The sequence below is a fragment of the Mandrillus leucophaeus genome, unplaced genomic scaffold, assembly GCF_000951045.1.
Source record: "Mandrillus leucophaeus isolate KB7577 unplaced genomic scaffold, Mleu.le_1.0 Scaffold3, whole genome shotgun sequence".
NCBI classification, from domain to species: Eukaryota; Metazoa; Chordata; class Mammalia; order Primates; family Cercopithecidae; genus Mandrillus; species Mandrillus leucophaeus.
Genome location: NW_012103142.1, coordinates 14177952 through 14195732, shown reverse-complemented (window position 1 = coordinate 14195732; position 17781 = coordinate 14177952). Strand labels below are relative to the sequence as shown.

Sequence of the window (17781 nt, the reverse complement as noted above, 5' to 3'; positions counted from 1 at the left end):
AAAATCAGCAACAAGTTCTATGCTCCAGTGCTGATATCAGATACAAGCTTCAAGGACAATTTCTTTTCAAAGGCTTATTCTGGTATCGTGAGGACAGCATAAGGTGTATGCATTTTCCATGGGCAAATTTATACTTCTGAATTAACCCATGCAGAAATGCTATGCATCTGCTTGCAGTCCATTTAGAAGCATTTGCGGTGGACGATGGAGGGACCCGACTCGTGGTACTCCTGCTTGCTAATTCACATCTGCAGGCAGGTGGACAGTGAGGCCAGGATGGAGCCAGAGATTCACACTGAGTACTTGCACTCTGGGGGCACGATATCTTGATCTTCATGGTGCTGGGTGCCAGGGCAGTGATCTCCTTCTGCATCCTGTCGGTGATGCCAGGGTACATGGTGGTGCCGCCAGACAGCACTGTGTTGGCATACAAGTCTTTGGGATGTCCACCTCACTCTTCATGATGGAGTTGAAGGTACTTTCATGAATGCCACAGGATTCCATGCCCAGGAAGGAAGGCTGGAACAGTGCCTCGGACACCGGAACCGCTTATTTGCCGATAGTGATGACCTGGCTGTCAGGCAGCTCATAGCTCTTCTCCAGGGAGGAGGAGGATGCAGCAGTGGCCATCTCCTGCTCAAAGTCCGGAGCGACATAGCATAGCTTCTCCTTGATGTCGCGCACGATCTTCCACTTGGCCATGGCGGTGAAGCTGTAACTACGCTAGGTGGGGATCTTCATGAGGTAGTCAGTAAGGTCCTGGCCAGCCAGATCCAGATGCAAGACGGTGTGAGGGAGGGTGTAGCCCTCATAGATGGGCACCGTGTGGGTGACCCCATCTCCAGAGTCCATGACAATGCCAGTGGTGCGCCCAGAGGCATAGAGCATCAGCATAGCCTGAATGGCTGCGTACATGGCCGGGGTGTTGAAGGTCTCAAACATGATCTGAGTCATCTTCTCCCTGTTGGCCTTGGGGTTTAGCGGGGCCTCGGTCAGTAGCACCAGCTGCTCCTCCAGGGCCACGCACAGCTCGTTGTAGAAAATGTGGTGCCAGATCTTCTCCATGTCGTCCCAGTTTGTGACGATGCGGTGCTTGATGGGGTACTTCAGGGTCAGGATACCACACTTGCTCTGGGCCTCATTGCCCACATAGGAGTCCTTCTGGCCCATGCTCACCATCATGCCCTGGTGCCGGGGGCATCTGACGATGGAGGGGAACATGGCTCAGAGGGCATTGTCCCAGCAAAGCCGCTTTTCACATGCTGGAGCCATTGTCAATGAAGAGCGAGGGATCTCTTCTTCCATTGCCACAGGCGGAGTAGCACAGAGCAGAGGGAGGAGATGGCGCAGGGGCTGGCAGCGATGACTGAGCATCTTTATAAATCTTATCATAAAACTGAAAAATGCAATACTACATAAAAACTTTCTACTTCTTATGAAAAAAAAATGCCTCCTTACCTGATCTTTTCTCACAGATTTCCTCAATCTCAGAGCATCAGAGAGAAGAAGAGGCCATCATTCATTCATTCAACAAACATTTATTGAGGGCCTACTATGTGCCTGTGCCAGGCACTGTAACAGGCCTTGGAAAGACAGGACAGCTCAGTGAAAAACACAGCCCAAGTCCTTGCCCTTACTGAGCTTACATTTTATAGGCATTTAGTGGTTAGAAAGTACTACAGACTGAATTGTATCCACTTCCAACCCCAAATTCATATGTTGAAGCCATAACCCCCAATGCGACTATATGTGGAGACAGGGCCTTTTTGTAGGTAATTAATGCCAAATGGGGTCATAAGGGTGGGGTCTTAACCCAGTAGAACTGGTGTCCTTATAAGAAGAGGAAGAGGCCGGGCGCAGTGGCTCACGCCTGTAATCCCAGCACATTGGGAGGCTGAAGCGGACAGACCATCCTGACTAACATGGTGAAACCCTATCTCTACTAAAAATATAAAAAATCAGCCAGGCGTGGTGGCAGCCGCCTGTAGTCCCAGGTACTAGGTAGGCAGAGGCAGGAGAACACCATGAACCCAGGAGGCAGAGGTTGCAGTGAGTCAGGAACACGCCACTGTACTCCAGCCTGGACAACAGAGTGAGACTCTTTCTCAAAAAAAAAAAAAGAAGAAGAAGAAAAACAGATGCCAGAGACTGCTCTCTTTCCACATACACAGAGAGAAAAGGCCATGTGAGGAAACAGCTAGCAGGCAGCCTCTGGCAAGCCAGGAAGACAGGCCTCACTGGAGCCTCACCTTGAAGGCACCTTGATCTTGGACTTCTCACCTCCAGAACTACAAGAAAGTAAATTTTTGTCTAGCAAAATACTTAGACTGTGGTATTTTGTTATGAAAACCTGAGTAGATTAATGTAAAAAGTGTCAACGGCTACTGTAAGATAGAAGAGGAGAAAGGAAAGAAAGGAAATTGCTCACAGAACAGGAACACTGAATGATTGTAATCACTATTTTGAATTTTTTTAAAGTTATTTTACAAGATCCTTTATTCTTTATGGATTCCAGTAGAGGAAAATCGACAACTTTCCATGATACTCCCCTTGATTCCCTGGTTTCCTCAGCACCATCTACAGCCTTTTGCTGCATGGTTATGTCTAATGTTTATCTGCCTCCCGAGGCTCATATAGCATTCCCATAGGATGTCTCGGCCTCGTTCAGACACCAGCTGCTGCTGCTCAGAGGCTGCTCTAAATATAACTGCATTCCTCTCAGGGTTTTCTCTTTTCTCCAGTGAATCAAACGCTTTGATTCTCAGTTCTGGTTTTAATTGACCAACCAGGTAATTTATTTCCAAATATAAACGATCTCCCTTCTGTATTTCAGAATTGTAAAAGACAGTCTGCTCTCCTTTGACTCTTGAATTAAGTAAGCATATACCCCAGCTAATGGCCACATGGGTCTATCCCCTGATCCCTCAACTAAACTCTGGGTGTTTGTATGTGTTATCTATTGCCATTTAATAAATTACCATAAGTGTAATGGTTTTAACAACACACATTTATTATCTCCACATCTGTGGGTCAGGAATCCAGCTGAGCTGGGTCCTCTACTTCAGGGTCTTTCACAAGGATACAATCATATTGGTGACCAGGGCTAGGGTCTCATCTGCAAGCTCGGCTGGGAAAGGATCCACTTCCAAGCTCACTCAGGTTGTTGGCAGAATTCTGTTCCTCAAAGGCTGCTGGACTGAGGGCCTCAGTTCCTTGCTAGCTGTTGGCCAAGAGCCACCCTAAGATCCTTGTCACATGAACCTCTTCTTGCTACACGGGGCTCTTGAACATGGCTATTTCCTTCACCAAAGCATGAAAGCCAAGAAGACAAATAGAGAAAATCTGCTAATGAGACAGAGGTTACATGCTTGTAACATAATTATGGAAATGATAGCTCATCACCTTTGTTGTTATCCTCTTAATCAGAAGCAAGTCACAGGTCCACACCACTCAAGGGAGAGTAGGTTCATATGCAAGGAGGCAGGCATAATCGGGGATATCGGGAGGCAGGCATTATCAGGTCATCTCAGAAACTTCCTCCCACAGTACTGGTGAGCAGAAAATAAGCCACTTGTATCCATTACTCATCCCTACATCTCTTCTGCTTACTTTCTTATTTCTTAAGAAAAGAAAGCCTCAGGAAGGTGATACTGGTTTGGTTGTGATCATCAATCTCTTAGACATCATAGGTCAATTCTGTGAAATTTCTCCGGCACTCCAGACACCTCTTACCATGAGCCACTTGAATGACAAATAGGTACCCTCTACTAAACCCACCTGACATGGGATGTACATAATGTCTGCCAAAAACTACCCTTCCTTTCTCAGGGAATGAGCCATACTATCAGAATTTCTCAAGCCAGAAACTAAGTTACCCTGACTCCTTCCTCTCCATCACTCTGCCTTTATGGAGCAAAATATTAAGCATGTATTTCAAAAAAAGTATAAATTATGTGGAAGGGAATCTATGAATGAGGGTAGCTATTTGGTAATGATGGAGATAGGGTAACACAACAAGGGAATTCCCATGTGATTTGGGTAAATTAATTGACATCTCTAAGATATAGTTTTCTCAACTAAGAATGGAGGGATAATAATAGTAGACATAAATCAAGGAATTGTTATGAGGATCACAGGAAATGATATCTCTGAAATGCTTGTATATCTTACATCCCACAAGCCCTCTATATATGTCAGCTACTATATCAGCTGTTAGAGAACCACATCATGGCTGTCATCGTTTGCTCACTAACTCAATAGTGTCTTCTCTCTTACATCCTCCACTTTAGAGACTAAGAAGCTAATTACTCATTTTCCCAGCCTCTCTTGTAGCTGGGGCTTCCCAGGGGACAGAGTTCTCGAAAAGCTTTTGTTTTTCTAATGAGAACATCTTTCTTTCTTGAACAAAGATTCAGTGTCTGCAGTGTCAGCAACCATCTGTGTCCATGAGGTAGCAAGCATTTAGTTGAACATGAGTACACTAAGGATGGTGGAGTGGAATCTCTGAGAATTCTGTCAAACAGCAGAACCAATCCAGCATCCAGCTACCTGCAGGCTCCTTGTTACCTGAGAACATGAAACCTCTCCAAGTTTAAGCTACTGTTGATCAGGAATTCTGTTATTTGCAGCTGAAAGCACTCCTAACAGATATATTTGTCAGTAGCCTAGAAGTCAAATATCTGAAATGTTAAGTCCATACATTTTGGCTATGATCATAACCTCTATTAACTCAAGGCTTGAAATCCTGTCTCTTTCTACACTGGATAACTTTTTATGTAGTGTAAATTCAGAAAAATTTTGTGGCCTCTCTAATGTTCTCTGTTTGTTCTTCTTGCTAGTTTACTACGTTTACCTAAAAACTGTATCCCTGACAGTGAAAGCAGCCCCACATATTCAAGGCTCCAATATTATGTCAAAGAAGTAGTAAGAAGAGAAAAGGTATCAATACTAAAAAGAGGCAGAACTTCAGAAAGAGACAACAAACAAAAGAGGAGGGAGGGAAATACAGAGATATAACCATATACAACATCAGCCCTTGGTGTTCAAAGTTTTACTTTGTAGTTATATTTTTAGAGATGGGGTCTCATGCTGTTACTCAAGCTGGAGTGGAGTGGCATGATCATAGCTTACTGCAGTGTTAAAGTCCTGGGCTCAAATGATGCTCCAACCTCCTAAGTAGCTGAAAGTATAGGCACAAGCCACTGCACTAACTAGTTTTTTGTTGTTGTTGTTTGTTGTTTGTTTGTTTGTTTTTAATTAATAGAGATGGCGTCTCACCATGTTGCTTAGGCTGATTTCAAACTCCTGATCTCAAAAAGTCTTCCGTCTCAGTCTCCCAAAATGCTGGGATTATAGGTGTGAGCCACTGTGCCCAGGCTAAAGTTCTTACAGTATTGATGTTAGATGTTGCCCTCAAGCATACATTTATTACATGACTTTCTCCCACATTCTGTCTCTTCCTAAGAATTCTCAGGAGGGATATTTCAGGATCATAAAACACACACACACACACATATATATATATATATATATATAGACTTCAGACAGGCAATATACAAAGTAGATAAGTGTCTATCCAATGTAAGTTAAGGGCCCAGTGAAAACTTACCTTCTGCAAAATATCTGGTCTATACTCCTGCCTGTAAATGCCAATACCTGGCTGAAAATGCTATCTTGAGACTTACTAATGTGCAGATGACACAGCAATGGACTGAGTCAAGAACTGCAATGGCCACTAGCCACCTGTAGCTATTAGACACTTGAAATGTAGCCAGTGCTATATATTGAAGTTAAGGGCCCAGTATGTCGAATACATTAAATGAATAAGTCAGCAGAGCTTTAATAAACAATCAGATTAACATCCCAGTAGGAGAATTACAATCCCATAAGTAGTAGATTTAAATCCTTACTGGTCCCAAGTTGTGGGTCAGCAAAAGCATTTGCCTGTAGATTTTGGGGGGAACACACAGCCATTACATTGCTTGGTGGTCTCTGTGTGGGTTCCTTTTAAAGTTATTCCTGTTTGAGAGTAGCAAAAAGAGGCATTTTCCAGATGACAAGATTTTGTGTTTTAGAACACTCTGGAAGCCAAAGCCAAAACCTTCCACATTGTTTCAATTAATAAAGAAAAAAAGAGAGACATTTACTTGAGTGTAGAACTACTAGTCAAATTAGAAAGATGTTTAACTCAAACAAATGCTCTAAGTATAGCCCTAGCAGGGCTTCTCCCTCTCTTTGTAGCAGAAGCTGAGCTATTCCAGAACCTTCAGGTCTTCAGCCAGCTTAGTTAGTATAAAAGGGAGGCAAATACACAAGCACTAAACTCTGAATGCAAAACAAAAGAATCCCCTTCTCCCTTAAATCAGCTGGTGAATAGCCAACAGGAAGATCCTCTAGATGACTATCTGTGTGTGAATTAGAAATTTGGAATTTCAGGAAAGCCATCCATAAAGGAGCAGAAAGCTGAGAATACACCTCCTTTGCATGTGGACAGCATCCCAGAAGACAGAATCAAGAGTCAGGAGATAGAATGCTGTGGTGGTTAAACGTTGCTAAGGAACCTCTACCTTGAGGAAAAAGTGTTCCTTTGCTTGTGTGCTTGCTTGTGTCCTTACCCAAGTTGGGTAGGAACTTATCCCGGGGAAAGGAGGCCTGTTTCCTTGGCAGTGCCTCTATCTGCGTCCTCACAAAAGAACACTGACTCACTTGGTAGAAAAGACAATGTGATACCCTGATGCTGGTGAAACTGTTCACTGTAAAAGTGCAGTCAACTCTTGAATTCAGTAGGTTCCAATGCTTGACTTTGGGATTTGACCAGAATGATATGTTCCAGTTCCATCTCCCTCCTACTGTCTGTGAATTGGTCAGTTTATTTGCTATAGTGGAAGACACAATTGGTTGCTTTTCCCAAAACTATTACACCATATTTTTTCCTTGCTTGCAGAGTAGTATAGAGGCTAAAATTGCCAGATACTTATTTCCTAAGCATCCGTGAAGTTTATAGCAGATTTTTGGAAAAGGTTTTCTCTCTGTAAATGGAAACACTGGCAAAGAGATGCCCCATTTCATTCCATTTTAGTTTACAATGGCTGATATAACAAATTACCACCAACTTGGCAGCTTAAACCAACAGATGTTTATTCTCTCACAATTGTGAAGGACAGACATCCAAAGTCAGTATCACTGGATCCAAGTCAAGCTGTTAGCAGGGCCCCACTCCCTCTGGGGCTCTAGGGAAGAATCAATGCTTTGCCTCTTCCAGCTTCTTGTGGCAGTAGGCATTGCTTATTGTCCACATCACTCTAATTTCTGTCTGTGGTAACATTGCCTTCTCTCTTCTGTGTCTCAAATCTTCCTCTGCCTCCTTTTTGTAAACATACTTGTGATAAAAAATTAGCTGGGCATGGTGGCATGCACCTGTAGTCCCAGCTACTTGGGAGGCTGAGGCAAGGAATTTGCTTGAACCCAGGAGGCAAAGGTTGCAGTGAGCCGAGATCACGCCACTGCACTCCAACCTGGCGACAGAACAAGACTCCATCTCAGAAAACAAACACACAAAAAAAGATACTTGTGATAGTATTTAGGGACCACTCAGATAACCCAGGATAACCTCCCCATCTCAAGATCCTTAATCACTTCTGCAAAGTCCCTTTTTGCCATATAAAATAACATTGCCAAGTATCAGGGTGATATGGTTTGACTGTGTCCCCACCAAAATCTCATCTTGAATTCCCATATGTTGTGGGAGGGATCTGATGGGAGGTAACTGAATCATGGGGGCAGGTCTTTCCCATGCTATTGTTGTGATAGTAAGTCTCAGGAGATCTGATGGTTATTATAAAGAGGAGTTTCCCTGCATAAGCTTTCTTCTCTTGTCTGCCACCATGTGAGACATGCCTTCTACCTTCCACCATGATTGTGAGGCCTCCCCAGCCACGTGGAACTGTAAGTCCATTAAACCTTCTTTGTTTTGTAAATTGCCTAGTCTCAGGTACATCTTTATCAGCAGCATGAAAATGGACTAATACAATAAATTGATACCAACAGAGTGGGATGTTGCTGAAAAGATACGTGAAAATGTGGAAGCAACTTTGGAACTGGGTAATAGGCAGACACTGGAACAGTTTGGAGGGCTCAGAAGAAGATAGGAAAACATGGGAAAGTCTGGAGCTTCCTAGATACTTGTTGAATGGCTTTGAAAAACATGCTGATAGTAATATGAACAATAAGGTCCATGCTGAGGTGGTCTCAGATGGAGATGAGGAACTTGAGAACTGTAGCAAAGGTGACTCTTGTTATGTTTTAGCAAACAGGCAGGTGGCATTTTTCCCCTGCCCTAGAGATTTGTGGAACTTGAACTGGAGAGAGATGATTTAAGGTATCCAGCAGAAGAAATTTCTAAGGAACAAAGCATTCAAGAGGTGACTTGGGTGCTATTAAAGGCATTCAGTTTTATAAGGAAAAAAGAGCATAAGTGTTTGAAAAATTTGCAGCCTGACACTGTGATAGAAAAAAAAAAATCCCATTTTCTGAGGAGAAATTCAAGCCAGCTGCAGAAATTTGCATAAGTAATGAGGAGTCAAATGTTAATCCCCAAGACAGTGGGGAAAATGTCTCCAGGCATGTCAGAGATCTTCATGGCAGCCCCTCCGATCAAAAGCCAGGAGGCCTAGAAAGAAAAAATGGTTTCATAGGCTGAGTCCAGGGTCCCTGTGCTGTGTGCAGCCTAGGCACTTGGTGCCCTGTGTCCCAGCCACTCCAACCACGGCTAAAAGGGGCCAAAGTACAGCTCAGGCTGTTGCTTCAGAGGATGGAAGCCCCAAACCTTGGCAACTTCCACGTAGTGTTCAGCCTGCTGGTACACAGAAGTCAAGAACTGAGGTTTGGGAACCTCCACCTAGATTTCAGAGGATGTATGGAAGAAAACACCTGGATGTCCAGGCAGAAGTTTGCTGCAGGGGTGGGCTCTCATGGAGAACCTCTATAGGCCAGTTTGGAAGGGAAATGTGGGGTCAGAATACCCACACAGAGTCCCTACTGGGGCACCACCTAGTGGAGTTGTGAGAAGAAGAGGGCCACCATCCTCCAGATGCCAGAATGGTAGATCCACCAACAGTTTGCACCATGTGCCTGGAAAAGCTGCAGACACTCAACACCATTCCATGAAAGCAGCAAGGAGGGAGGCTATACCCCGCAAAGCCACAGGGGCAGAGCTGCCCAATACCATGGGAACCCACCTCTTACATCAGCACGGCCTGGATATGAGACATGGAGTCAAAGGAGATCATTTTGGAGCTTTAAGGTTTGACTACCCTGCTAATTTCAGACTCACATGGGACCTGTAGCCCCTTTGTTTTGGCCAATTTATCCCATTTGGAATGGCTGTATTTACCAAATGCCTGTATCCCCATTATATCTAGGAAGTAACTAAGTCGCTTTTGATTTTACAGACTCATAGGTGGAAGGAACTTGCCTTGTCTCTGATGAGACTTTGGTCTGTGGACTTCTGAGTTAATGCTGAAATGGGTTAAGACTTTGGGGAACTGTTGGGAAGACATGTTTGGTTTTGAAATGTGAGGACATGAGATTTGGGAGGGCCAGGAGTGAAATGATATGGTTTGGCTGTGTCCCCACCAAAATCTTATCTTGAATTCCCATGTGTTGTAAGAGGGACCCAGTGGGAGGTAATTGAATCATGGGAGCAGGTCTTTCCTGTGCTGTTCTCATGATAGTGAGTAAGTCTCACAAGATCTGATGGTTACTATAAGGGGGAGTTTCTCTGCACAAGCGCTCTTCTCTTGCCTTCTACCATGTGAGATGTGCCTTTCACCTTCTACCATGTTTGTGAGGCTCACCAGCCACATGGAGCTGCAAGTCCATTAAACCATTTTCTTTTTTTGGTAAATTTCCCAGTCTTGGGTATGCATTTATCAGCAGTGTGAAAATGGATGAATACACAGGGATTAGGATGTGGATATCTTTTGGGGGAACATTGTTCAGCCTGTGGAGATGGAGGAAAGATACGATGTCTGGAGCTGTGGCAGCCAACTCTCATGGAGTACAAGCCTGAGGATGCCTGAACAGAAAGAAAAAAATACAGCTGGATTCTCAATAATGTGGTTATGCTCCTGACATAGCCAAACCTGGAACTATCCACCCTGGGCTTACTTTTAAGTGAGAGAAGAAATCTCATTGATTTAGTTACCTTGAGTTGAGTATAGTGTTACTTGCAGCTTAATACTGCCTAAGAAATACAACTACTGATTTTCTTAAAACCTGATAAGATGATAAGGAAAGTGACAATCAGCTAAAGGTAAATGGGTCAATCTTGCCACTGTTCTTATAAAACATTTCCTGTTTCACAAAATTGACCTTTTAATTATACTCCCTTTTGTAATGTTCTATAATCTAATTGTTTTTCTGCACATGTATAATTTATCTAACAAAACAGGGAGCTTGATGAGAACAGGGATGCTGAATCTTTGACTCTTACCTGCTGCATACTGCTGGGACAAGAAAAACATTCATTAAATCACCAGCTACTTGATCAATTAATTATACTTGTATTATCTGTGGACTTCAAATGCAAATAATAATGTAATTTCCTAGAAGAATTAATAACTAAATTGTGTTTATATTTCATATACCAGTGTTTTTTATAGTGTCTATACTGCACCAGTACTATGCCAGGCAAATAGCATTTCTCATTCATTCTCTATCTCTCACAGACACACACACACACTCTTCTCATTTTTTTGTATCATTCTTCCAAATTATTATCTCCAGCTTACAAATGAAGAACTTGAGCACTTATTAGCTAAATCACTCACCCAGGATCACAAAGACAATAAGAACCAGAGCCTTCATACCCATATCCATCTGATTCTAAATTCTAGTAGCTAATTCTCAGACATACTACACTGTTTCTATGACATGATACAAGATTTATCTTAGAAAGATTTGGGAAAAAAATGGTTTAGCAAAAGGAAGTGAAAATAAGTTTTAAAAATACCAGTTGAGCGGATCATCTGACCCCTCACTTAAAGACTAGATTGAAAAGACGGGTGGGGAAGATAGTGTGGGAAGAACAGAGGAAATCAGAAGACAAGAGAAGAAATAGGAAGGAGGTCTCAAACCCTTAGAGACAGACCTGCTCCTTTAAAATACGAGCCATGGGAATTATAACCACTCACTTGAATGAAAATTACCAGTTTCCATCTACAACATTTGTAGCTGCACACCAACATTTCAGAACTCAATCACCAACATTTCAGAAGTAAACCTGGATTTGCCACTTAAAGTCACCATAGGAATGTCAGTTGCCTAAGAGCAAGCAGGACAGTCATAAGTTCTGCCAAACTTTCATCCAGTGCCGGGGAGGATTAGCCCCAGTGATAAAGTTTAAAGAGATGGCAGGAGTCAAGAATAAAGCTGTGCATTGATTTCATCATAAGTACAAAATACTGACTGCATATACAAATATGAATATAGTTACATATTTATAAATATTATATTTTACATGTAATTACATAATTGTTTACAGTATATATTTATATATGTCTTAACTGATTAATGGATAAAAAGCAATCTGCAGGATAATACATAAACTATAAATACTACTATGTTTTAAAATTCATAACTACCTTTTTATCTTGATTTTCCTTATCCTATTTGGAAACTTTCAATAATTTACAAACATCAATAAAATTCAACAACCTACTTCCCATTGCAAATACTATTTTTCTTTCACATTTTTTCTCCACCTAATTTTTAAACACTAGTAGTAACTAACAGCGTATCATTAATGACTCCAACATTCCAAAAACACTAGACAGGATGGAAATTATCTATAAAAAAATCTAATGAACTTATGGCTAGAGATCCTGACTTTTAGCAGCTTCTCAGTGATGAAGGTAAGTAAACCCTTTCATTGATGAGTCAACATGCTTAAGCATTAGTTCCAGAAAAGTATTGCCCAGGAAAATAAGGCTATAACCAATAACTAATTTGATTGATTGTATACATTCCTGTAAGCATGTTTGTCTGGACAAAGAGTTTGTTTAAATGGAGAAGCAGTTCTCTTACTGAGACAAAAGATAGCTAACCTAGTAACCAGCTCATTAACCAAACAGCAGTTTACTTACCAAGACTCACTTCAAAATTCATGCTTTGTTGCACCCGCCTATCCAAACTGTATGATGCCATTAACTTTGTCCAATTCTCAATCAGTTCTTTGTGTTGAAAGAACCTTTTTTTTTTTTTTTTTGAGACAGAGTCTTGCTCTGTCTCCCAGGCTGAAGTGCAGTGGCACTATCTCGGCTCACTGCAATCTCCGCCTCCCAGGTTCAAGCAATTCTCTGCCTCAGCCTCCTGAGTAGCTGGGATTACAGGCACCTGCCACCATGCTCCGCTAATTTTTGTACTTTTAGCAGAGACGGGGTTTCACCATCTTGGCCAGGCTGGTCTTGAACTCCTGACCTCGTGAGCCACCCTCCTTGGTCTCCCAAAGTGCTGGGACTACAGGCATGAGCCACCACCTTGGCTGAAAGACCCATCTTAAATCACTTGACCCCAAACATCAAAGCCCTTCCAATAACCTCCAGACCTCCCCTCTGGCACACTCCTAAGACTGTCAAAGTGGTATCCACCTTTACTGCAGGGGATCCTACAAACTTAGCTTTGCTTGACTAATAGGTTTTCTGATAGTTTTTCGGGGAGTTCACAGTCGACACCTCTACCTGTCTGTGAGTTAAATTTGTTTCCTTAAATACGATTCATTTAACCTTCAAATTCCAGTCTGGACTATGAGAAAGGCAATTGTAGGTGAGAATTCACAAATGGCTGCTTGCTCTCATCCAACATTGTCCTTTTCAGCTTCCTGGAGGCCACTCTAGGAATTCCCACTTCTACTTGTCTTCGAAAAGTGGCTCTTCCCTTCTTTGGAGAAAGCAATTACTAGGACATTATAAAATTGCCCCACCAGGTAGCTATTCCAAGAGTTTTGTTTATTTTGTACTGCTGCCTGGCATAGTCTCTGTATTTCTGTTGTCTGAAAAATGCATCTAAGACCTCAATTCTGAGAGTAACAGGAGAGAAGTAAGGTACTAAGTGCCTTCCTCTTGGAACTTAGTTGTAAAACAGAAAAACTAAGCCTGTAACCTCTAATGCATCATCCACCACCAGTCTATAAAAAGAAGACTACAAATTTGAAAGTGGGCTTGGGGAGCCTAAAGAGTTGCTAGCCTAGTAAGGACATTTTTTGCATCTTCTTCCCTGTCCCATCTGATTTTATCATTTGTTTATATTGGGTTCCATAACTGGAAATACATTTTACATTGAGACTGAGTGCACAAATACATATATGTGTGTTTTGATGTGTGTGTGCGTGTGTGTATGTAAACTGAAAGTTTCATAAACTAATACCTATCCTTGCTATGTGTGATGCACTCTGATATTTTGTATAACGACCCATTGTATTCTATTTTATCATTTTTAAAACATAGTTGTCAACTACTAAATGAATTTAACAAACAATGAACCACAACCTCAAGTTGAAAAACACTGTCAGAGATATGCCTAGAGAAATTGGGACATCTAATCAAATGGGAGTCAGCTTCTTAGTCTGGACTGGGTGTCTTCAATCAGCTATGCCTTCAGAATCTCCATCCAGAGAAGTCACGTGACCAAAGTGAGTCAGGCTAAGTAGACTTCAATACTTGCTAACCAGTCACAACCCGCAGAATGAAAACTACTAACAAAACCCAGGTGCATTCCTAGACTTCGTCTGGATTGCTAATTCTCCGATAAGATTGGGAGAAATAAGAGCCAGTAAACCTTTGCCTGGCAGTTAATCCTTGTGACACAGTTTTTTCACAATGTTCTCTTCTTTCCTTTCTCTAGAGGTTGGTGGTTCTAAGTCCCAGGATGTGAAAATAAATAGGAAATTTGTTCAAGTCTCCTGGTAACTGGAGAAAAATTGGCTCTCTCAACTCCTAGTTGAGGACAGTAACAGTGAATGTTCTCTTGGGAAGAAAAAATTTTTACTTGGAGAGAAGTGACTCCATTCCAAGGCCTGGATACACACTGTGTGGCAGGCTTTGTCTGGGTATGTACATGTGTGTGAATGCAAATACCTTTTATCATTATCTCCCAGAAAAGAAAGATCTTTCTCCATATCTTCTGAAAAAAATCACAATATAGAGAATTTTTTAAGATTTCAAAAGTCCTAATAATGAGGGTTTAGCAATATGGTAAACACATTCTTTAACTTCTATTGAGAAAAACAGCAGTATATGTGAAATTAGAAACATAATTTCTATAATTCCAGCAATATATACAGCTGATTTTCCATCTCTTCAGACACAAAGACTCTTAGCCCATTTCCTAGTCTGCTGTAGATCCTCCCACTCAAACAGAGTGCTGTACTTAGACATGAAAAGAAGTTGTAAAACCTCCCTTTTAAAAATTCAAATAGATCCCCAGTTCATGCTGAATGACGTGAGGCAGAAAGCAGGGAAGGGTAAGAGAAATGGAGAGTATAATGTTCCTAAGTGCAGCAAAACTGACCTTGCCCAAGCAAAAGCAATGGTTCCAGAATCAAGTTAATGGTGGCAAAAGAAGTTACCCAAAGAGCGTGGACTACAAAAAACCTGAAGGCACATCTGCACACAATTGGCTCATAAACCACCACATGGTCTAAGCCATGAAAGCAAGCGAGACTGGACTGCCCCTCCCTGTGTCTCTATGATATCGTCCTTTCACAAGCTTCATGGTTCCTTTGTTCCCTCAAGGCCATCAATCACATTTCCTTCAGTCTTGGGACCTGTGGGTGCTGGGGACAGGAGAGAGCACAGTGTAACCCTCCTTGGATGAATGCCTCCAGAAGTGGTTGTTTCGTGCCCTCCCCAGCAATGCCTTTTTCTGGCTGATAGTGACTGGGAGGGGGATTGATGACAAGCACAAAAATAGAACTGCGCAGAAAGGAACACAGAGCTCCATGATGGCTCTCATAAAGCTGCCTGAAAACCATTCTATCCAGTAATCACTTCCACCCATGCCAATGGAATTAAAGTCTCTGCAGAAGGAAATAATTTTTTAAAACATAACTAATATGTTTCTTTTTTAACCTTACGAAAACACAGCAAAAAAAGTCAAGAAAAAGATAATGCAAATTTTCCCATTTTACAGATAAACGAACCCACTGAGGTGGAGATTTGCTTAATATTACTCATATAGTAAGTGGCAGAGCCAAGACTCAAGTCAATGACAGCTCCAAGGTGCATGTTCTTTCTTCGAACTTGTCAGCTGAGGAAGAGGTAGGTAGGATCTTGGGGAAGAATAACGAGTTGGTGTGTGATGAGGCATTTGGCAACAGCCCTGTCCTGAAGGCCCAGAAGCCATCTCTACACCCTTTCCTGTGCTGAGGCTCTAATAGTCAACATAACGTTTCATTTCTAGACACTAGTAAGTTTTATTACCTCTGTGTTACATTTTATTAAATAATATTTGCTTTATAAATTTTATTTGGGATGATGTAATTTATTAAATTATTTGAGGATGAGCTTATGTAATCCTAAAGATCTGTATGTTTTTCATTTTTAGAAAGAATGAGCAGTCTGTTTAATTGTGTCCTCTCTCTCTCGGGCCATTTAAATTAATTTTAAAGAGATGCTTTAAAACATTCAAACACACGCATTCCACATTATTCTTACGGTTTTCCCACTGCAGAAAATTCTGATATCAGAGCCCATCAAGGTCCTGGACACTCCATTTCCTGCCAATGGAATGAGAGCCCTCCCTCATGAGGGAAAATTGTGTGTGCTTTACACAATCTTCCCCTTTGGGGCTACTAGGTTTTAATCTATTTACTTGCTTAAGAAACATGGAGCTGAGAGTGTGCCACTTACTGGGCTGTGTGGTGGGTGTTAGGGACACACTGGTCTCTGCTCTCAAAGAGCTCACAGACCAGTAGAGGAGGTCAGGATATAGCCAGGGACTGACAGTAGAAGACAGCAGATGGTTCAGAGCACACACGCTGGAAAGCAACAGACTTGTATGTGGATCTTGGTTTGGGGCTCCTGGCTCTGTGACCCTGGGCCAGATTACTTGATTTTGGTAAATCCATATTCTCATTTGTAGAAATAGGTAATAGTAAGACCTACCAGGTAGGTTTCTTGTGAGGATTAAACAAGCAAATACATATGACAAACTAAGTGTCATCTAGAACATGGTAAGAACTCAGTAAATATCAGTAACTATTAGTATGACATGCTATGGAAACACAGAGGGGCATTTGACTCATCCTTGACAGAGGAGGATGATTAGGAAATGTTTCCCAAAAAATGGAGCTCTAGAGCAAGGATAGGCAGCAGAGTGAGATGCGATTCTCAACCAGGGGGTCAGTTTTTGTCCTCCCAGGGAAGATTTAGTAATGTCTGGAGACATTTTTGGTTGTCACGACTCAGGGGTGGGTGCTGTGTATCTCGTGGGTAGAGGCCAGGGATGCTGCCAACATCCCGCAGCGCACAGGACAGCCCCACAACTAAGGACCGTTCAGACAGAAACATCAATAATGCCGAGGCTGAGAAGCCCTGGTTTAGAGCATGAATTCTATAGTCAAAATGCCTGGATTTTAATTCTGGCTCTGTCACTTATCAGCTGTGTGACTTTAGGGGCATTACTGAATTTTCCTGTGCTTCACTTAGCTCATTTGTAAATGAAATAAGAAAATGAATTAAATAAGTTAATATTGACAAATTGAACAAAGTATTACAATATACTTAAATTCTAATATCTAATGAATCCTAAAGGATCTTTTTTCAGAAGTAATGGCTATTAAAACCTACTCTTTTGTGCTCTAGATAGCTTCTAGGAAGGTCACTCTTAGTTCCATGGAGTTCTTTGGACTATATGACTTTAGCCAAGTCTCAGCCTGGTTTGCTATGGCTCGGTTAGTCCATGCAATTTTAAATGCATGCATAAGACATGCAACAGAAAAGCACGGCGCCCTCTGCGACGCTGCTGGTGACAGGACCAGACGGACAGGGAAGAAGCCAAGCCAGGAAGGACTCAGCTCACATTCTCTTCCACAGCTTCTGCCTTTACTGTTTTATGGTTTCTCCTTTCTATTCAAGATATATCTCCAACACCCTCAAAGCAATTCTCTGTTATTTTCTCAAGCTATTATGATAAAGCTTTATAGCTTCTTACTGCTTAAGGGCATTTTAGAATAATCATCTATGCTTGAATGGTTTTTGAAGGACAGATGAGAAGTCAGATATTTCCCAGGAATCTATACTTCTCTAATAAAAAGGATATTCAGGGCCAGGCGCGGTGGCTCATGCCTATAATCCCAGCACTTTGGAGCCAGAGGTGGGCGGATTACCTGAGGTCAAGAGTTCGAGACCAGCCTGGCCAACATGGTGAAACGCCATCTCTACTAAAATACAAAAATTGGCCGGGTGTGGTGGCAGGTGCCTGTAATCCCAGCTACTCAGAAAGCTGAGGCAGGAGAATCACTTGAACCCGGGAGGCAGGGGTTGCAGTGAGCCAAGATCGCACCACTGCACTCCAGGCTAGGCAACAGAGCGAGACTCCATCTCAATAATAATAATAATAATAATAAGCCAGGCATGGTGGTGGGTGCCTGTAATTCCAGCTACTCTGGAGGCTGAGGCAGGAGAATCGCTTAAACCCAGGAGGCAGAGATTGCAGTGAGCTGAGATCACACCATTGCACTCCAGCCTGGGCAACAGGGCAAGACTCAGTCTCAAAAAGGAAAAA

General features: G+C 42.2%; 1 pseudogene across 1 annotated transcript in view; it reads right to left on the bottom strand.

Annotated features, from left to right (window-relative positions):
- Positions 1–182: 182 nt before the first annotated feature.
- The window catches only part of LOC105544416, a 28496-nt pseudogene continuing 10897 nt past the window's right edge, over positions 183–17781 (bottom strand). Inside the window, exon 2 of the transcript XR_001006754.1 lies at positions 183–1396. The product of XR_001006754.1 is annotated as an actin, clone 302-like (transcript). The remainder of the gene's footprint in view (positions 1397–17781) is intronic.